This window comes from Capra hircus, chromosome 5 (assembly GCF_001704415.2).
Source record: "Capra hircus breed San Clemente chromosome 5, ASM170441v1, whole genome shotgun sequence".
Lineage (NCBI taxonomy): Eukaryota > Metazoa > Chordata > Mammalia > Artiodactyla > Bovidae > Capra > Capra hircus.
Window position 1 is genome coordinate 101,994,777 of NC_030812.1, and position 22,494 is coordinate 102,017,270.

Genomic DNA, 22,494 nt, shown 5'->3' on the forward strand with positions numbered 1-22,494 from the left:
AGGGGTGGGCAGGAGGCTCAGATTATTTCATATCAGTTACAGTGAGGACGGATCCCAGCTGTCCTCTCAGATCCAGTCCATTTACTCTCTGGGGCCTCAGCTCCTGTGGAAACCCTGCATCACAGGAGACCTGTGCTCACACAGGAGCTCTGAGAAGACCTGCCTCCAGGCAGTGAAGTGCTTTTTATTCAGTTGTGTCTGAATCATTGTAACCCTATGAACTGTTGCCCGCCAGGCTCCGCTATCCATGGGATTCTTCAGGCAAGAATACTAGAGTGGGTAGCCATTCCCTTCTCCAGGGGATCTTCCTGATCCAGTGATCAAACTCGGGTCTCCTGCATTGCAGGCAGATTCTTTACCATCTGAGCCACCAGGGAAGCCCATCAAATGCAGAGGTTACCCTGCATGAGATTCTCAGATGCATGAGAAACTGTAGTGAGGCTGGACATTGAGGAGCTCAAATTCACCCTTTCCAGGAAAGAGACCAAAGATTACATGGGATCAGCTAACTTCACTCACCTGTCTCAGACTTCATCCCATCTTCCTTCTCTGGGGGCACTTCCTCCTCACTCCCCTCAGAGGTAGGAGGAGCCCCAGGCACTGGTACCTCTTCAGCATCATCATAACCCTCACCAAGGGCATAGGTCTTCTGATCTGGGGCTTCTGAGGGCACAGCAGGGGTCAGATGAAATCACAGTAAGTGGGTTGGTCTGGGAAATACCTAAGATCCCTTCTGACCCAGAGTTTCTGAGCTACTAAATAGAGGCACCAGACACTCCTTGTTTCAAAATATTTTTTTCTCTGAGACCATGTTTCATTTTGATGTGTCCAGAAACCAAAACATGACTTTACATATCTTAATATTTCCTAACTGAAAATATAGATCTCAAAGCAACTCTCCTACCATTGAGCATTACTAAAGTATTTTGACAAACTGTGCTTTACAGATGTTATTTGCATGTAAGAATTAAAGATTTTAAAATTTAAAAAAAAATAAAAAATAAAATATTTTAAATCTTAAAAAAAAAAATTTAAAAAAAAATAAAAAATAAAAATAAAACCAGTGTGTGCCTCTTGTGATTCTGAACACAGAGAGCCCAGCCCCAAATGTGAGACATCACAGAACAGCCAAAGAAGGAGGACAGACCCGATCTGGACACAGGGGATCCCTCTGGTCCATCAGAGGAAGACTGTTCCCCTTACATCTCCTCTCTATGAGGAGGGAAACTCTCCTCCGCAACACTCAGCTGAAGCAGGTCCACCTCTATTACCTGGAGCGGATCTGGAGTCATGGCTGTCCTCACCATCTGACAGGAAGCCTAAAGTGGAGAAAAACAACACACAGAATGAGCCTCCCACACCCACGGGACCTGAGTTAAAGCTGAGAAGGGGCAGGTCTGGCTCTTGCAGTGTAGACAGAGGCTGGGGGCTCACAGGGCTGTGAGAGACCATCCTGCCACTTTGAAGAGACAACTCTGTGAGCTTGGGGAATGTGTGGGTTCTGCAGATGCTGAGGAAATGCCCACACCCAGTGGGTGTGACAACCAGAAGTCCCAGGAGGGCAGACAGAGACACCCACCTGGGCTGCCCAGAAGACCCTCCTTCTGAGTCACAAGGTGATCGAGTTCCTCATACACGGCTTCAGCAAGAGCATCTTCATAGCTGAATAAGGCTGAGAGATCCCCCAGCAGGTCAGAGGTGCTGCCCCAGACACCCTGGTCCAGCACGCCCACCCTCTATCTCCCGATGTTCACACGGAGGCTACCTGGACCTTCGCATCATCTTCCACCCCGTGCACCATGTCAGCACGTCTGACCTGAATTCACAGCTCAGCCCCGACTCTGTCTGCTCTCCTAGGAGAGGCCATGGCTTATGAGAGTTCACGCCCCAGTCCTAAGAACCTGTCTACTCACCCCTTAGAGCTCAGCACAGAGTGCATGGAGTTCTTCAGACTCACAACTGAGACCTGGCCCAGGTTCCCCTCCTAACACCTGTCCCATCTCCTGCCTCCACACACTCTCTCTGGTCCCCAGTTCCCCCTGCAGCCCACCTCTGCGCTCTGCTCTCCATCTGAACACCTGAGTCACCAGGATGATGAGGACCAGGAAGAGAAGGGACCCCAGGATGAGGCAGAGGACCCCAAGCAAGGAGAAGATGCCAGGGAGAGGACTTGAAACTGGTCTGGACCCTAAAGAGAACAAGGCAACAGGGTGGGGAGAAGGTCCTGGGCACAGAGAAACCCCCTGTGCCAGCATTTCCAGGGACTCCAGACAATGGCGTCCCAGCCTCAGACACAGGTGCACTGACAGTGGCCTGGCTCCCCCGGGTCTCGTCCTGAGATGGGTCAGCTCCACTCCGGCCAGAGTGGCCCCAAAGCAGAGCTGGGGATTGTCAGGGAGCTGCCCTGCCGAGACAGCCTCTGAGGACCCGGCTCATCCATTCTCCTTGGGCTTCAGGGGACAGAGCGTCAAACAGTCCTGGGATCCACACCTCGCTGATGAGGAGCAACACTCAGAGGCCGGTGGGAGAACCTTAGATTCTGCAACACAGGAACCAGTCTCCCTTGGACCCCAGTCATGAGAAAATTGTGGCCCCAGGAACCAAGGCAGAGGAGTTCCCCAACATAGCGCCCTGGGCTCCTCCCCACCAGCCAGGGCTCCTCAGGCTCTTTCCTCTCCTGAGCTGTCAGAGAGCCACAGAACAGGTCCCCAGACCTGAGTATCCTCTCCAGCCCATGAATGTTCACAGTACCTGCTGGAGTCGGGGGCAATGTTTTCCTTACACCTAAAGAGAAAAGTAGCAGTGTGAGGAAAGGGAATTGGCCAGAACGCAGGCAAACCCATTTTTCCCTCCTGAGCCTAAAATCAGACCTCAGTCTCCACAACACCAGTGTCCAGTCCTCCCAGCTCCCCTGTCCTAGATCAGAGCCCCAGGACCTGGACACTGTCTGAACACAAACTCCCCACCACTCGCGGCCCAGCCCACTGCCCCCCATGCTGCCCCAGCTCACCCAGGGCGGACCCCGAGCCCCTCACTCACCAGAGCACCTCACACCAGCGTCCTCCTCGTGCTTGCAGTCGCTCTGCCCCCAGGGCTCTGCAGCACAGTCCCACAGGGAGGACTCCCGGCCCCCGCACCGCACCTCGTCCAGCCAGATGCTCCCATTTCCAGGGCCGAATGTCCCGGCCCGCACGGCTTCCAGGGCCTGGCCACAGCCCAGCTGCTGACACACCACCTCGGCCTCTGCCAGGCTCCAGGAGTCATCGCACACGGTGCCCCAGGAGCCGCTGTGCCAGACCTCCACCCGCCCTGAGCACTCGCTGTCTCCTCCCCTGAGCCGGAGCTTCTCTCTGTCTGAAAAGGCAGCAGCCCCTCCTGTGACTCCCCTGGTGGGAGGAAGGAGCCCCTGGGACCCATGGGGAGGGGACGGGGCTGAGGTACCTGTGCAGGGGGCAGCAGTTGGACAGCTCTTGGGTCTTCTTCCTGCACACAACAGGGAAACAGTGGATCAGGAATAGCTGAGGGTGATCTTGTCCACAAATAAGATTATCTAATGTTCTTGGGTCAGTGTAAATGACATGTGAAAACACAGGCTCATTCATTAACTCCTGGGCTGAAACATTCACTGCATCTGATCACCAGCTGAAATTACTTTAAATATTTACTTGTTTATCAGTCTTCATACCCCACAGTAAATATAAACACAGCCATCTACAAATGTACACACACTCCTCTGAATGAAAGTTCCATTAGAAGGACCTTGTATATCTTATATGCGCCATGTTTCTATTAGGACAGTGCCTGCACATCGTATGCACTCATCCAACAAGTATCTATGGAAAACCTTTTCTAAATACCTAGATAAGGGCTTGATAAATAGTTATTGAATGAATGAAGAGATGAATAAAATTCAGTAAAATAAAACTTCTTTAAATTCATGCTAATCACTGAAATAGTAAACCAAATATAAGTGAATGGTAATAGTCTATGATAATAGCTCATATTAAAAATAATCAGTCCATAAGAACAGAGTTAATTTATACTCAAAATCTCACGTATGTAATTTTAATGGAAAATTATTAGATAGGCTATAAGCTGCTCTTACCTACTATTCAGTGTGACAAGTGGGAAAGTGAAGACTATTGTTGTAAAAGGAAACTCTTTTTAAATTTATGTTTAATTGGAAGATAATTGATATACAATGCAGTGTTGGTTATGTGTGTGTGTTAGTTGCTCAGTCGTGTCTGACTCTTTGTGACCTACGGAATGCAGCCCACCAGGCTACACTGTCCACAGGATTTTCCAGGCAAGAATACTAGAGAAGATTGCTATTCCTTTCTTCACTGGATCTTCCCTATCCAGGAGTTGAACCCAGGTCTCCTGCACTTGAGGCAGTTTCTTTGCTGTCTGAGCCACCAGAAAAGCCCATAGTGTTGGTTAGGAATCTCTTAAAAAGGAAATATACAGGAAAGACTTAGTAGAATTCTAAGAAGATATATGTACACATGGAGTAAGGCCTAAATTTTTGCAATAGAGTAAAAAAAAAAACAACCTACTGAGAAAAATTTGTATTGAGAAGATACAGAAATAACAAACAAAAGACTGAAAAGTATATATAAAAGAATTGAAGCTGAGAGAAATAAATACAAATTCAAAGCAACACAAAAAAACCGGAAGGGTAAATAGTACCTGTCATAAAGTATCAAAATTTGTATATTCTTTCCAGATCATCCTATCAAACCTCCTACCCACTCTATGCAGAGAACCTCTGAGAAAATGATGGCAGGACCTTTGTGAGTGGGTTGCTCATTTTCATGGTCAAAGATTTTACCACCTCTCAATTCTCAGTGTTTAATTATAGGAAAAATATCATCAATAAAAGGTCTAATAGTTTAATGCCTCTTTGGCTTCAAATGGAAAAGACAAAGAGGTGAAAAAAGAGAGGCAAGGAAGGAAGTGAGCCTCTGCTTTTGAAATATCTCTCGCCATATTCTTAGCGGTGGGTTTCAGGCAACAGCCAGCATATCATTCAAGGTGTACCTGAATGGGGTGTGTGTGTTTATGCATGTGGAGAGGGAGGGAAGGATAGAGAGAGAAATGTTGAAGGAAGTAAGGTGCTATGGCTTAACTATTTGTCGTCCTCCCCAACATTTATTTATTTCATTCAACATTTATTTTCAAAATCCCAATTCCCAGTGTAACAATATTTAGTGGTGGAGCCTTCTCAAACTCTTCCAAAAACAGAAGAAAGAAACACATCCAAACTCGTTTTATGAGGCCAACATTATTCTGATATGAAAACAAGATAAGGACACCACAAGAAAAGAAAATTACAGGTAATACTCTGGTAAATATAGGTGCAAGAATCCTCAACAAAATATAAGAAAACTGAATTTGACAATACACTAAAAGAATCATACACCATGATCAAGTGATATTTGTTCCAAGGATGCAAGGATAATTCAACATTCACAAACTAATCAATGTGATACACCAAATAAAGAAAACAAAGGTAAAACTCATATCTCAAAGGATGCAGAAAAAATGTTTGACAAACTCAAAATCCATTTATGATAAAAACTCTTTTACAAAGTAGTTATAGAAGGATTGCATCTCAATATAATTAAGGCTATATGAGAAGTTCACAGCTAACATCATATTTGACTGTAAAAAATCGAAAGCTTTTCCTCTGAAATCAGACACAAGACAGAATTATCTACTCTCACCACTTTTATTCAACTTAGTTTTGGCAGTCCCGTCCAGATCCATCAGGCAATGAAAAGAAAATCAGACATCCAAATCTGAAAGGAAGAGGCAAAACTGACACTATTTGCAGATTGAAAAGTGAAATGTTAGTCACTCAGTCGTGTCTGACTCTTTACGTTCACAAGGACTGAAGCCTGCCAGGCTCCTCTGCCCATTGGGATTCTCCAGGCAAGAATACCGGAGTGGGTTGCCATTCCCTCCTCCAGTGGATCTTCCTCACCCAGGGACTGAACCCGGGTCTCTTGCATTGCAGACAGATTCTCTACCATCAGAGTCATGAGGAAAGAAACCCCCTTACATGATATTATATGTAGAAAACACTAAAGACTTCAGCAAATATATGAGAAACAATACACTCAGTAAAGTTGTAGAAGAAAAATCTATATGCAAAAATCATATGCATTTCTTTACACTAACAACAAACTGCTATAAGAAAAACTGAGAAAACAATTCTATTTACATTTGCATGAAAATGAATAAAATCTCTAGGAATAAATTTAACCAAGGAGGTGAAAGACCTGTACACTGAAAACTATAAGATATTGATGGAAGTTACTCAAGATGACTCAAATAAATGGAAAGATATTCTGTGCTCATGGATTGGAAATCTAATATTATTAACATGCCCATACTACTCAAAGCATTCTACAGATTCACTGCAATTCTTACCAAAATTTCAATGGAAATTTTCACAGATACAGACAAACAATCGTAAAGTTTGCATGGAACCACAAAAGACGCTGAATACCAAAGCAATCTTGAGAAAGAGTAATAAAGCTGGAAGTGTCATACTTCCTGTTTTCAAACTATATTAATCAAAACAGTATGTTGTTGGTATAAAAATGGACACAGAGATCAATGGAACAGAACAGAGATCCCAGAAATAAACCCACATTTGTATGGTCGATTAATTTTTGACAAGAAAGCCAAGAACATACAATGAGGAAAGGACAGTTTTTTCAATAAATGGCATTGGGAAAACTGGACAGCCACATGCAAAAGAATTAAACTGATCCATTATCTTACACCACACACAAAAATTAACTCAAAATAGATTAAAGACTTGATCACAAGTCCTGAAGCCACAAAATTTCTACAGGAAAAAAACAGAAAATAAAATCATTGACATCAGTCTTCGTGAGGATTTTTTGGATTTGACACCAAAATCAAAGGGAACAAGAGTAAAAACAAGCAGTTGGGACCACATAAGGCTACAAAGCTTCTGCCCAATTAAGGAAACCATCAACAAAATGAAAAAGCAATCTATGGAACTGGAGAAAATATTTGCATATTATATTTCTGATAAGATTATTATCCAAAATACACAAGGAACTCACACAACTCAGTAGCAAAAATCAAACAATATGACTTTCAAAAAATGGACAGAGAAACTGATAAATTTTTTTTTAAAGAATACATACAACTTGCCAATAGGTACATGAAAACGTGCTCCACATTACTAATCATCAGAAAATACAAATCAAAACCACAATGAGATATGCCCTCATATCCTCTAGAAAGGCTTTTATCCAAAAGAAGAAATAACAGGAGTTGAGGAGAATGTGAAGAGGCAGGAAAGCTTTTGCACAGTTAGAGGGAATGTAAGTTGATGCAGCCCCTATGGAAACAGTATTGAGGTGCATCAAAAATTAAAAATAGAATTGCCATACGATTTAGCAATTTCACTTTGGGGTATTTATCTGAAGGAAACACTAACTTGAAAACCCAATATTCACTGCAGCAATATTTGTTCAGTTGACAGGCTGTGTCTGACTCTTTGCAACCCCATGGACTGCAGCACGCCAGGTTCCTCTGTCCTTCACTGTCTCCCAAAGTTTGCTCAAATTCATGTCCACTGAATTGGTGATGCTATCTATCTCATCCTCTGTGGCCCACTTCTCCTTTTGCCTTCAGTCTTTCTCAGCATCAGGGTATTTTCCAACAAGTCAGCTCTTCTCATCAGGTGGCAGAAGTACTGGAGCTTCAGCTTCAGCATCAGTCCTTCCAATTAATACTCAGAGTTGATTTCCTTTAAGATGGATCTCCTTGTTGTCCAAGGGACTCGCAATTCACTTGTGGCATCCAAGCACCACAATTCAAAAGCATCAACCCTTTGGTACTCAGCTTCTTTATATTCCAACTCCCACATCCATACATGACTACTGAAATAAACACAGCTTTGACTATATGGACCTTTGTCAGCAAAGTGATGGCTCTGCTTTTTAATACTCTGTCTAGGTGTGTCATAGCTTTCCTTCCAAGGAGCAAGCCTCTTTTAATCTCATGGCTGCCATCACCATCAGCAGTGTTTTTGGGGCCCAAGAAAAGAAAATCTGTCTGTATCCACCTTCTCTCTTTTTATTTGCCATGAAGTGATGGGGCCAGATGCCATGATCTTAATTTTTAGAATGCTGAATGTTGAGCTTTAAGCCAACTTTTTCACTCTCCTCTTTCACCCTCAACAAGAAGCTCTTTATTTCATCTTCTCTTTCTTCCAACAGAGTGATACTATCTGCATATCTGAGGCTGTTGATATCTCTCACAGCAATCTTGATTCCAGCTTCTGATTCATTCAGCCTGGCATTTCCCATGATGTATTCTACATATAACTTAAATAAACAGGGTGACAATATACAGCCTTGACGAATTCCTTTCCCAATTTTGAACCAGTCGGTTGTTTATGTCCAGTTCCAACTGTTGCTTCTTGACCTGCATACAGGTTTCTCAGGAGGCAGGTAAGGTGGTCTGGTATTCTCATCTCTTTAAGAATTTTCCACAGTTCGTTGTGATCCACATAGTCAAAGGCTTTAGTCTAGTCAATGAAGCAGATGTTTTTCTGGAGTTCTCTTGCTTACTCTATGATCCAACAAATGTTGGTAATTTGATCTCTGGTTCCTCTACCTTTTCTAAACCCAGCTTGTACATCTTGAAAGTTCTCAGTTCACTTATTGCTGAAGCCTAGCTTGAAAGACTTTGAGCATAACCTTGCTAGCATGTGAAATGAGCACAATTGTGCAGCAGTTTGCACATTCTTTTGCATTGCCCTTCTTCAGGACTGGAATGAAAATTGACCTTCTCCAGCCCTGTGGCCACTGATGAATTTTCCAAATTTGCTGATATATTGACTGCAGCACTTTAACAGCATTACTTTTTTAGTATTTTATAGCAATATATACAAGAGCCAAACAAGGTAAGTCTTCACTGATGGATGAATGGATAAAGAAAGTGTAATACAGACATATATCCACCCATAAAAAAGAAGAAAATTTTGCCCATTTCAACAAGGATGGACCTTGAGGGCATTATGCTAGGAGAAACGAATCAGACAGATATAGAAAAATACCATAAAATCTCATTGATATGTGTAATCTTAAAACAAAAAGCAAGTTCAGAGATGCTGAGTAGTTGGTGGCTGCCAGAGGTGGGGAATTTGGTGTGGGCAAATGTAGTCAAAAGGTATAAACTTGAGTCATAAAATTAATAGGTGAAGATATATAACTTACAGCATGGTGACTATAGTGAATACCATACTGTCTATTTGAAAGATGATGAGAAAATACATCTTAAACATCCTCATCATATAAGAAAAATATTTAACTATATATATGGTTATGGATATAACTAGACTTACTGTAGTGATCATTTATCAATATACACAAATATATAAGCATTATGTTGTACACAGCAAACAATATAATGTTATGTCAATTATATCAATTAAAAACTTTTAATAAAGCAAGTTTGGAACATGTGGATTAAATTAGATCCATCCAACTTCATTCTATAAACTCAACTTAAACGTATCACTTAGATTTTAAAATATCAAATCTCACTAATAACTTCCTACAGGGTTGGGACAGACACAGAAACAGACATAAGTCACCTGCACATGAGATATAGGCTTCCTCCTTTGGAGAGCATGAACTGTATTTCCAGGGGTCAGAAGGACACTGCCAGAGAGAGGTATCAATTTTCTGACATTGGATTAAATCTACCCACCGGGGTCTAGAACCTTCCCTGAGACCAACAGAAGTGTTGAGACTTCCACTGTCCCCACAGCCAAGCTGTCTGCAGATCATGGACACAGTGATGTCTTCCATGGGGCTGCGGCAGACACTGCCCCAGGTCCCGTTGTAGAAAACTTCCAGCCACCCAGCACACTGCTGGTCCTCGCTCACCATCCTGAGGGCCAGGAACTCTGAGATTGAAAGGGAGGAGACAGGACACAGTGAGCACCCCACACAGTGCTCTGGGTTTTCCTCTCTCCCCAAAATTGTGAGCACTCATCTGTGACCCAGCTGAGGAAGCAAATCCACTAGATGACCAGAGTGAAACCTGTCTCCTTTTCATCCGACTTTGTCCATCTGTGTCTGTCTTTCTAAATATTTCTACCACCGTGATGTAGTGGATATGAACTGAGAGGAAGACCACCCTGGACACCTGCAGGGAGTGGAAGCTGACTCCTGCTTCCTGACAAAACATCTAAAAGAGTGTATGAAAGGGATGTGATGTGGACAGTGTGGAGGCAGATAGAGTAATGGACCCACAAATGTCTACATGGAAGCTGTGTCTGTGTTTCCTTATCTGGCAAAAGGGACTTTACAGATGTGATTAAGGTAAGGACTGAGATTACCCTGAAATAGGATGGATTAACCACCTGAGCACAGTCTAATCACAGTCTTAGACTCACTATCCTTTAGAGTGGAACACTTTTCCTCGTTCTGGTTAGAGGGAGATGTGAATATGTGTAATGGTTAGAGAGATGGAGCGTTGCTGGTCTGATGATGAACAGAAGGGGATTATGAATGAAGGCAGGTAGGCAGCTTTTAGAAGCTTGAAAAGACAAGAAACAGATTCTTTCCCAGAGTCTCAGAGGTGATGTGACCCTACTGAAACCTGGATCCCCATCCACTGAGGTTCCTGCTGGACATCTAAGCTACAGAAGTGTAAGGAAATAAATGTGTTGTTTTAAACCATTAACTATGTGGTAATTTGTTACAAAACAAAAAAACTAGCAGCTTGGCTTTAAGACTTCTCTACCATATGTACCAGAAGAGTGAGCCCCGATTTCAAGGAAAACTGAGAAAAGGCTCTGCCAGGAAACACTACTGAGGAGAAAGGACCAGAATCTCAGCTGCTGCAGAAGGTAGTGAAACACCTCGTCTTCAAGTCGGCTGGAAAGACAGGCTCCATGGGAGGAAGCTTCCTTCTCTGGTCCTTTCAGCATCTCTCCCTCAGGGCTCAGACCCCCGTCCTCCTGGGCACTCCCCTCCCCTAGCCTGTGGACATTTGGAGTGCTGACCTGAGCAGATGACCCCTGCGTCCTCCTTGTGTCTGCAGTCGTGCCGCCCCCAGCCCCGGGAAGGGCACCTCCACACGTAAGACTCCTTTCCTGTGCAGTTCAGGTCATCCAGCCAGATGGGCCCTGATCCTGCCCCGAAGTGAGCAGACCCCGTGGCATTGAGGGCGTCTCCACAGCCCAGCTGCCTGCACACGACGCGGGCATCGTCCAGGTCCCAGCTGTCATCACAGATGGTGCCCCAGGAGCCCTGGTCAAGGATCTCCACTCTCCCGGCGCAGGGACCGCCCCCGTCCACCAGGCGGAGCTGCCTGCTGTCTGAGGAAGGAGAAATGAGACAATGAGGCCCAGACCTGGGGAATGAAAAGAGTCTTCTGTCCTTGGGACCCTCACCTGAGCAGTAGGGGGCGCTCTCCTCTGAGGCTGCAGACCCTGCTTGCTCAGACACGGAATCCTTGCACTGGGGCAGCACCTGGGTGTGGTTTCCTGAAAAAAGAGCGATGATTAGAGGGTTGGGAGGGTTGAAGAACAGGAAACTCAGTTAAGCAAAATAATTTTTAGGAGGGGAGGGGAGTTTGGGGGGAAATGGATACATGTATATGTATGGCTGAGTCCCTGCCTGTTCACCTGAAACTATAACAACATTGCTAATCGGCTATACCCAACACAAAGTAAAAAGTTCAAAAATAATAACAATAATAATGACCTAGTGATGGAGTTGAGATGAAAGCTGTAACATACCAGTAAAGTTGCCATAATCTTAGTGTTCCCTTTCTCTATGAACAGCCCTACCTGACAATGCCATGATTCCTGTTTTAAGCCAAGCTTTGCCCTAAGAATGAGTTAAATAAGTTGCTCTATCCTTAATCTACTCCTAAATAGAAGAAGCGAAACAGAATCCTTTCTGAAGGGTTTGTACAATTTTTTATTTACAATGTTTGTGACTTTAAAAACACAAAGAAAATAATAATAATCATTAATTAATTAATTAATTTCTTTAAAAAAAGAGCTCTCATGGAAAACAAGAGGAAAAAGAAACATTAAAACAATTTCCCAGGGTATTTGGCTCTTAGAGTTACCTGACAGAGTTTATTTTATTTATTTTCATTAATTTTTATTTGAGCATAATTGCTATACAACGTGCGGTAGCTTCTGCTGTACAGCAAATTTAATACGTTATATATACATGTAAGGGTTTCCTAGGTGACTCAGTGGTAAAAAAAAATCTGCCTGCCAAATAGGAGACTTGGGTTCCATCCCTGGTTGGGAAGATCCTCTGGGGAAAGAAATGGCAACCAACTCCAGTATTCTTGCCTGGGAAATCATATAGACAAAGGAGTGACACAGGCTACAGTCCATTGGGTCACAAAAGAGTCAGACGCAACTCAGCGACCAAACAACAGCGACACATAGATATATATGTATATATCCCCCTCTTTCTTGGATTTACTTCCTATTTAGATCACTACAGAGCACTGAGTAGAGTTCCCTGTGCTATACAATAGATTATTATTTATCTATTTTATATGTTCAGTTCAGTCACTCAGTAGTGTCCGACTGTTTACGACCCCATGAACCGCATCATGCCAGGCCTCCCTGTCCATCACCAACTCCCGGAGTCCACCCAAACCCATGTCCATCGAGTCGATGATGCCATCCAACCATCTCATCCTCTGTTGTCCCTTTCTCCTCCTGCCCTTAATCTTTCCCACCATCAGTGGCTTTTCCAATGAGTCAGCTCTTTGCATCAGGTGGCCAAAGGATTCGAGCTTCAGCTTCAACATCAGTCCTTCCAATGAACACCCAGGACTGATTTCCTTCAGGATGGACTGGTTGGATCTCTTTGCAGTCCAAGGGACTCTCAAGAGTCTTCTCCAACACCACAGTTCAAAAGCATCAATTCTTTGGTGCTCAACTTTCTTTATAGTCCAACTCTCACATCCATTCATGACCGCTGGAAAAACCATAGCCTAGACTAGATAGACCTTGGTTGGCAAAGTTTATGTGTGTGTGCATGCTAAGTCACTTCAATCGTGTCTGACTCTGTGACACTATGGATTGTAGCCCATCAGGCTCCATGTCTATGGGATTCTCCAGGCAATATCTATTTTATACTTAGTATCAATAGTGTAGGGCTTCTGAGTCTGGTGGCTGAGGCAGTAAAGAATCCGCCTGCAATGCAAGAGACCTGGATTAGATCCTTGGGTTGGGAAGATCCCCTGGAGGAGGGTATGGCAACCCACTCCACAATTCTTTCCTGGAGAATCCCTGTGGACAGAGGAGCCTGGCGGGCTACAGTCCATGGGGTTGCAAAACGTTGGATACGACTAAGCACACAGCACAGCACATCAATAGTGTGTATATGCCATATACGTCGATCTCAAGGTCCCAGTTCACCCCACTCTTCATTTCCCCTCTTAGTATCCATATGATGTTCTCTATGTTGGTGTCTCTATTCCTGCTTTGCAGCAAGTTCATCTCTACCATTTTTCTAGATTCCACATATAAGTGATGTTATACAGTATTTGTTTTTCTCTTTCTGATTTACTTCATTCTACATAACAATCCTATTTCAAATCCTAAAAGATGATGCTGTGAAAGTGCTGCAAGCAATACGCCAGCACATTTGGAAAACTCAGCAGTGGCCACGGGACTGGAAAATGTCAGTTTTCATTCCAATCCCAAAGAAAGACAATGCCAAAGAATGCTCAAACTACCGCACAATTGCACTCATCTCACTAGCAAAGTAATGCTCAAAATTCTCCAAGTCAGGGTTCAACAACACGTGAACCATGAACTTCCAGATGTTCAAGTTGGTTTTAGAAAAGGCAGAGGAACCAGAGATCAAACTGCCAACATCCGCTGGATCATTGAAAAAGCAAGAGAGTTCCAGAAAAGCCTCTATTTCTGCTTTATTGGCTATGCCAAAGCCTTTGACTGTGTACATTACAATAAACTGTGGAAAATTCTAAAAGAGATGGGAATACCAGACCACCTGACCTGCCTCTAGAGAAACCTGTATGCAGATCAGGAAGCAACAGCTAGAACAGGACGTGGAACAACAGACTGGCTCCAAACAGGAAAAGAAGTACGTCAAGGCTGTATATTGCTACCCTACTTATTTGACTTATATGCAGAGTACATTACAAGAAATGCTGGGCTGGATGAAGCACAGGCTGGAATCATGATTGCCTGGAGAAATATCAATAACCTCAGATATGCAGATGACACCACCCTTATGGCAGAAAGTAAAGAGGAACTAAAGAGCATCTTGGTGAAAGTGAAAGAAGAGAGTGAAAAACTTTGGCTTGAAGCTCAACATTCAGAAAACAAAGATCATGGCATCCAGTCCCATCACTTCATGGCAAATAGATGGGGAAGCAGTGGCTGAATTATTATTTTGAGCTCCAAAATCGCTGTAGATGGTGACTGCAGCCATGAAATTAAAAGACACTTACTCCTTGGAAGAAGAGTTATGACCCAAGATAGACAGCATATTAAAAAGCAGAGACATTACTTTGCCAACAAAGGTCCGTCTAGTCAAGGCTATGGTTTTTCCAGTAGTCATGTATGGATGTGAGAGTTGGACTATATAGAAAGCTGAGCAATGGAGAATTGATGCTTTTGAATTCTGGTATTGGAGAATACTTCTGGTATTGGAAAATACTTCTGGTATTGGAGAATACTTCTGGTATTGGAAAACCTTCACTAAAGGAAATACTAGTAACATCAAACCCATAAAATGCCTAAGAGAAAACCTAGTTAAAGATGTGCGAAACATCTGAGAGAAATTCAAGACCTAATTGAATGAAGGGATATATTTTGACAATGAATTGGGAAACTCAGTGTTGTCAAAATAAACCATTCTCTCATTTATATGCAGATTAAAGCTAACCTCAATAAAATTCCTTAATGCTTTTGTGTGTGTGTGAACCATGACAAGATGATTCAAAATTTCTGTTGTTGTTCAGTCACTCAGTCATGTCTGACTCTTTGCAACCCCATGAACTGCAGCACGCCAGGCTTCCGTATCCATCACCAACTCCCAGAGTTTACCCAAATTCATGTCCATTGAGTCAGTGATGCCATCCAACTATCTCATCTTCTGTTGTCCCCTTCTCCTCCTGCCTTCAATCTTTCTAAAAATCAGGGTCTTTTCTAATGAGTCAGCTCTTCACATCAGGTGGCAAAGTATGGAGCTTCAGCTCAAACATGTATACAAAATACAAAAACCAAGAATGACCAAGGCAGTTAGGAAGAACAGCAACAACATAACTTCTTTAAATTAAAGTTACCCAGACTTACTATGTGTGCTTAGTCACACAGTCATGTCCGATTCTTTTTGACCCCATAGACTATAGCCTGCCAAGCTCCTCTCTCCATGGGGACACTCCAGGCAAAAATACTGGAGTGGGTTGCCATGCACTTCTCCAGGGGATCTTCCCAACCCAGGGATCAAACCCAGGTCTCCTGCCTTGCAGACAGATTCCTTACCATCTGAGCCACTAGGGAAGATTCAAGATTTACTATAAAATTACAATAATTAAGAAAATGTGGTACAGGTGCAAGGATAGACAAATGACACAGTGGAACAGAATAGAGAGTCTAAAAGAAGTACCCAGACATATGTGCCCTTTCGTTTATCACAAAGGTGGCACTGCAGTAGGGAATAGTCTTCCAGAAAAAGATTTTGAGTCAGCTGGATGTCCATATGAAAACATGACACTTGACCCTTAGGCTACACGGTTATCAATCCTGGAAGCTGTGTATAATTATATGCAAAAGAAAAGTAATTACACTTCTGTGAGATACTCTCAGGGAACATTTTTGTGATTTTGGAGTAGACAAAGTTCTTTCTAGAAGATTATAAGGAGCTCTATGGACTGGAACAATGGACTGGTTCAAAACTGAGACAAGACTACGTCAAGCCTGTATATTGTCACCCTGATTATTTAACTTCTATGCAGAGCACGTCGTGTGAAATGCCAGGATGGATGAAGCACAAGCTGGAGTCAAGATTGCTGGGAGACATATCAATAACCTCAGATATGCAGATGACACCACATTATGGCAGAAAGTGAAGAGGAACTAAAGAGCCTCTTGATGAAGGTGAAAGAGGTGAGTGAAAATGTTGGCTTAAAACAACGTTCAGAAAAAGAAGATCATGGCATCTGGTCCTATCACTTCATGGCAAATAGATAGGAAACAATAAAAATAGTGACAGACTTTATTTTCTTGGACTCCAAAATCACTGCAAATGGTGATTGCAGCCATGAAATTAAAAGATGCTTGCTCCTTGGAAGAAAAGCTGTGACAAACCTAGGTAGCATATTAAAAAGCAGAGAAGTTACTTTGCCGACAAAGGTCCAACAAAGCTATAGTTTTTCCAGTAGTTATGTATGGACGTGAGAGTTGGACCATAAAGAAAGCTGAACACTGAAGAATTGATGCTTGTGAACTGTGGTGTTGGAGAAGACTTTTGAGAGTTTGGACTTCAAGGATATTAAACCAGTCAATCCTAAAGGAAATCAGTCCTGAATATTCAATGGAAGGACTGATGCTGAAGTTGAAGCCCTAATCCTTTGGCCACATGATGGGAAGAACTGACTCATTGGAAAAGACCCTGATGCTGAAAAATACTGAAGGCAGAAGAAGGAGATGACAGAGGATGACATGATTGGGTGGTATCACCAACTCAATGGATATGAGCTTGAGCAAGCTGCGGGAGATGAGGGAGGACAGAGAAGCTTGATGTGCTGCGGTCCATGGGGTTGCAAAGAGTCGGACATGACTGAGTGACTGAACTGAACTGACTGACTGAAGGAGCACTACATGTACAGTAAAAAAAGGTGAATGAATTAACTTAAGATGAGTAACTTGGCTCATTGAAGTACAGCATACCATTAAGAAAATAAAAATATCAGACAGAATTAAACACACAAAAAAAGTAATAAATATTTGTTCCAAAAGTCATCATCATGGTAATTTGCCCCATTGTGTTTGTAATAGTCAAAACCTGGCAACAAACTCAAATCTCTGCCACAAGTTGAATGGATCAATGCATGGTCATGTGATCATTCAAAGGAATACTCTATGGTAATAAAAATGAATACAGTGTTGCCATAAACAACATCATGAGTGAATTTCAAACACAGTTTGAAATCAAAAAAATTAGACATGAAAGAAAACATTCTGTATGCTTATACATAAAGTTCAAAAACTGAGAAAATATTCTATGGCAGTAAAAGTCTTAGGTAGGCAGTCTTCCCTGGAGAGGAGGACACGGCTATTGGGAGGCAACAGTGATTCTGTGGTGCTGGGAATGCTCTCTGTGTAGATCTGGGCTGGGGAACATGACCTAGGTATACACTTTTTGTTTGTACTTTGTTCTCTATTATTATCCTTAAATAATAATGTTTCATAAAAATATCGGTCATCCAAGCATTTCTTTCCCTGACATAGCACTTCTTAGCATTTCTTAGCACTTCTTTCCCTGAAAAAATGAGTGAACAATGAGAATGCTATGGAGCAGGACCTTACAGAGCCTTCTCAGGACAGACCACCCTCATGTTCTCCACCTGCTTCTGTCTGTAGAAAAACCTTAGCCAAAGAATTAATTTAATCACAGAAATGAAAAAATTTCAGAAACAAAGGGAAACAGTCAAATAAGACAAAATAATAATAGTTTAACCCTAAACAAAGTCAAGGATTCTTAGTTCCTCCTTATGGCTATAGCTAACACTCTGAGCCATATCCTTTGAGCTGTTTTGCAGATACTGAAACCCCAACCAGGTGGTAGAAGTAAATTACATGATGACCAGACTAGTGGGGTCTCATTTCCTTCTCCAGGGATCTTCCCAACCCAGGATCAAGCCTGAGACTCTTGCATTGCAGGCGGGATCTTTACCATCTGCGCCAACAGGGAAGCCCATAATCTTCACCTTACACAATTCCAAGAATCGGCCACAAGGAAGTGGGAACAGACCAGCACTAGAACTGGTAATTAACTGTATTTGAAACAATAAAGGTGACACCAATCAGACCTATTTCAAGATGATTGTTGGAGCTAACCGTGCTATTCTGCAGGTAACCTGTCCCCTACCTCCACCTGTGCACTCCTGAAATTCCCGTTTAAAAACTCTTGTCCCTGATCAGCAAGGGGGAGCTGGTTCTTTGGTACATTAGTCCTCTGTCTCCTCAGAACTGCTGGTTTTCTCAATAATGCTATCTTTAAATTTACCCCACGCTTGTCTCTCAGTATTGGATTCTTGAGTAATAAGCAGAGGAAACCTGAGTTCAATAATTTCACTACAGAATATCTTCCTTTTAAAGCCTGTTTTCCCTTACTCTCTGCTCTGGGGAAATTTCACCCCAGGAGCATCCTAAGTATAGTAGCCCTTCTCTCTCTTACCTGAGCAGATCACAGATGCCATATTGCCATGGGAACAGTCAGGAACACCCAGGGCAGTCACGGGGCATTTCCACAGGAAGGACTCAGTCCCTGAGCAGTGAAATCGGGCTTTCCAGAGTTGATCACTTCCTTCTGCTCCATTTGGGGTGGAGATGGCAACTCCACAGCCGAGCTGACGACAGACAACATTGGCATTGGCCAGACTCCAGTGGGAGGCACACAGAGCTCTCCATTGTCCAGAAATATTCATCTCCACCTGCCCCTCACATTGAGAGGTGCCATTTGTCATGAGCCGGACATCTGTGTACACTGATAGAAAAAGACAGGATTTCAGCAAAATCTGATTTCTTTTTTGGCTTGAACTGATTGTACACGGAGGTTAAGTCCTGATATGCATCTCACCTGAACAGACAACTTGAACAGCTCCACTGTGGTGACACTTGCCCCCTGGACAGGGCGCTCTGGGGCACCACCAGAGCTTAGGCTCCTCCCCCTCACACCTGAACTCTTCAGCCCAGACCCGGCGATCGGGCTCTCTGAAGGGTACTTGTCCCAGGACAGACACAGCCTTGCCACACCCCAGCTCTGCACAGATGACCTGGGCAGTGGGGAGTGTGAAGTTCCCATCAGACACTGGGGTCCAGGCTTCTCCAGAACGTACTTCTACCCGTCCTGAGCAGGGTCCATCCCCTCCAACCAGACGCACAAATCCTGAGAAACAAAGAACAACAAACCCAGTGAGTGTTCATGAACCTGGCTGGACAATTGCAGACAACATCTCACAGGCAATGGTGGGAAAGCTTTTCTTTCCAACAGTGGAATTAAGAGGGGATAAGAAGAGAGAATTTGACTGTCATTGTCAAACTGCATTTTCATGAGCAATTTTCTGAAGAGATATCCAGAAGGATTGCAGGATCAGTTCAGAATGGTTGAATCCTGAGAATATATATTTTGATTACAAATGTTAATTCCTATCTGCGGGCCTGGAAACTACAGTGCCCAAAGAAACTGCACCTTGGTAAACATTCAAATGTGGGTACAGAGCTGAACTGAGAGTGAAAACTGTCCATGGGATTCAAGAGGTTAGAGGCCTAAGAGCCCGAGAAGTTTAGAGGACCATCCTGAGATTTCTGGGGCTAAAATTCTGGCCAGTTTTCTCTCAGAGCCAATATTCAAGTCACTGAGGACAGGGAAAGTCACACAGGCTGGATCTGAGTGCAGGCATTATAATCTAACTGTGAAAGAAGTTGTCCACAGGTAAGTTTCAGTTCAGTTCACTTCAGTTCAGTCGATCAGTTGTGTCTGACTATTTGCAACCCCATGAATCGCAGCACGCCAGGCCTCCCTGTCCATCACCAACTCCCGGAGTTCACTCAGACTAACGTCCACAAAGTCAGTGATGCCATCCAGCCATCTCATCCTCTGCCGTCCCCTTCTCCTCCTGCCCCCAATCCCTCCCAGCATCAGAGTCTTTTCCAATGAGTCAACTTTTCGCATGAGGTGGCCAAAGTACTGGAGTTTCAGCTTTAGCATCATTCCTTCCAAAGAAAGCCCAGGGCTGATCTCCTTCAGAATGGACTGGTTGGTTCTCCTTGCAGTCCAAGGGACTCTCAAGGGTCTTGTCCAATACCACAGTTCAAAAGCATCAATTCTTTGGTGCTCAGCCTTCTTCACAGTCCAACTTTCACATCTGTACATGACCATAGGCAAAACCATAGCCTTGACTAGATGGACCTTAGTTGGCCAAGTATGTCTTTGCTTGTGAATATGCTCTCTAGGTTGGTCATAGCTTTCCTTCCAAGGAGTAAGCGTCTTTTAATTTCATGGCTGTAGTCACCATCTGCAGTGATTTGGAGCCCAAAAAAATAGTCTGACACTGTTTCCACTGTTTCCCCATCTATTTCCCGTGGAGTGATGGGACCTGATGCCATGGTCTTAGTTTTCTGAATGTTGAGCTTTAGGCCAACCTTTTCACTCACTTTTTTCACTTTCATCAAGAGGCTTTTTAGTTCCTCTTCACTTTCTGCCATATGGGTGGTATCATCTGCATATCTGAGGTATTGATATTTCTCCTGGCAATCTTGATTTCAGCTTGTGTTTCTCCAGTCCAGCGTTTTTCATGATGTACTCTGCATATAAGTCAAATAAGCAGGGTGACAATATACAGCCTTGATGTACTCCTTTTCCTACTTGGAACCACTCTGTTGTTCCATGTCCAGTTCTAACTGTTGCTTTCTGACCTGCATACAGATTTCTCAAGAGGCAGGTCAGGTGGTCTGGTATTCCCAATTTTTGAAAAATTTTCCACAGTTTATTGTGATCCACACAGTCAGAGGCTTTGGCATAGTCAATAAAGCAGAAATAGATGTTTTTCTGGAACTCTCTTGCTCTTTCCATGATCCAGTGAATGTTGGCAATTGGATCTCTGGTTCCTCTGCCTTTTCTAAAACCAGCTTGAACACCAGGAAGTTCACAGTTCACGTATTGCTGAAGCCTGGCTTGGAGAATTTTGAGCATTACTTTACTAGCGTGTGAGATGAGTGCAATTGTGCGGTAGTTAGAGCATTCTTCGGCATTGCCTTTCTGTGGGATTGGGATGAAAACTGACCTTTTCCAGTCCTGTGGCCATTGCTGAGTTTTCCTAATTTGCTGGCATATTGAGTGCAGCACCTTCACTGCATCATCTCTCAGGATTTGAAAGAGCTCACCTGGAATTCCATCATCTCCACTAGCTTTTTTCGTAGTGATGCTTCCTCAGGCCCACTTGACTTCACATTCCAGGATATCTGGCTCTAGGGGAGTGATCACACCATCGTGATTATCTGGGTCATGACAATCTTTTTTGTACAGTTCTTCTGTGTATTCTTGCCACCTCTTCTTAATATCTTCTGCTTCTGTTAGGTCCATACCTTTTTCGAGCCCATCTTTGCATGAAATATTCCCTTGGTATCTCTAATTTTCTTGAAGAGATCTCTAGTCTTTCCTATTCTGTTCTTTTCTCTGTTTCTTTCCACTGATTGCTGAGAAAGCTTTCTTATCTCTTCTTGCTATTCTTTGCAACTCTGCATTCAGATGTTTATATCTTTCCTTTTCTCCTTTGCTTTTCACTTCTCTTCTTTTCACAGTTTTTTGTAAGGCCTCCCCAGACAGCCAGGTAAGTTTAGAAATGGCAAAAGATCAGAGAGTCATGGGAGAGGGAGGGAATGGTCCTAGTCATATTTCTAGAAAACCTAGGATTTATCAAGACACCTGGGAGAAAGTGAGGTCTCAGTGGAATTATGCAAGACTATTGAGTTAGTTGATTACTTCATACTAGACATGAGATTCTTAGCAAATGTGAAAGAGTAACAATAATTTAATGTATTCTAAACTTCTCTATAGGCTAACTGCATATGCCTTTCCTATTTGGATTTCTGAGATAAGAAGCCAGCAAGCTATTTTAAAAAAAAAAGGAGAATGAGAGGAAGAGAGTGGACAGCAAACAACCCATATAAACATTCAGTTCAGTTGAGTCAGTCAGTCGTGTCTGATTCTTTGTGACCCCATGCATCACAGTACGCCAGGCCTCCCTGTCTATCACCAGCTCCCGGAGTTCACCCAAACTCATGTGCACTGAGACAGTGATACCATTTAGCCATCTCATCCTCTGTCGTCCCCTTCTCCTCCTGCCCCCAATACCTCCCAGCATCAGAGTCTTTTCCAATGAGTCAACTCTTTGCATGAGGTGGCCAAAGTATTGGAGTTTCAGCCTCATCATCAGTCCTTCCAGTGAACACCAGGACTGGTCTCCTTTAGAATGGACTGGTTGGATCTCCTTGCAGTCCAAGGAACTCGCAAGATTCTTCTTCAGCATCACAGTTCAAAAGCATCAATTCTTTGGCGCTCAGTTTCTTCACAGTCCAACTCTCACATCCATACATGACCAGTGGAAAAACCATCGCCTTCACTAGACGGACCTTTGTTGGCAAAGTAATATCTCTGCTTTTGAATATGCTGTCTAGGTCGGTCATAACTTTCC

The 22,494-nt window shown here is 43.3% G+C and overlaps 1 pseudogene; it reads right to left on the reverse strand.

Moving 5' to 3' along the window:
* LOC108633341 overlaps positions 1 to 22,494 on the reverse strand; it is a 166,320-nt pseudogene that overhangs the window by 37,961 nt on the left and 105,865 nt on the right.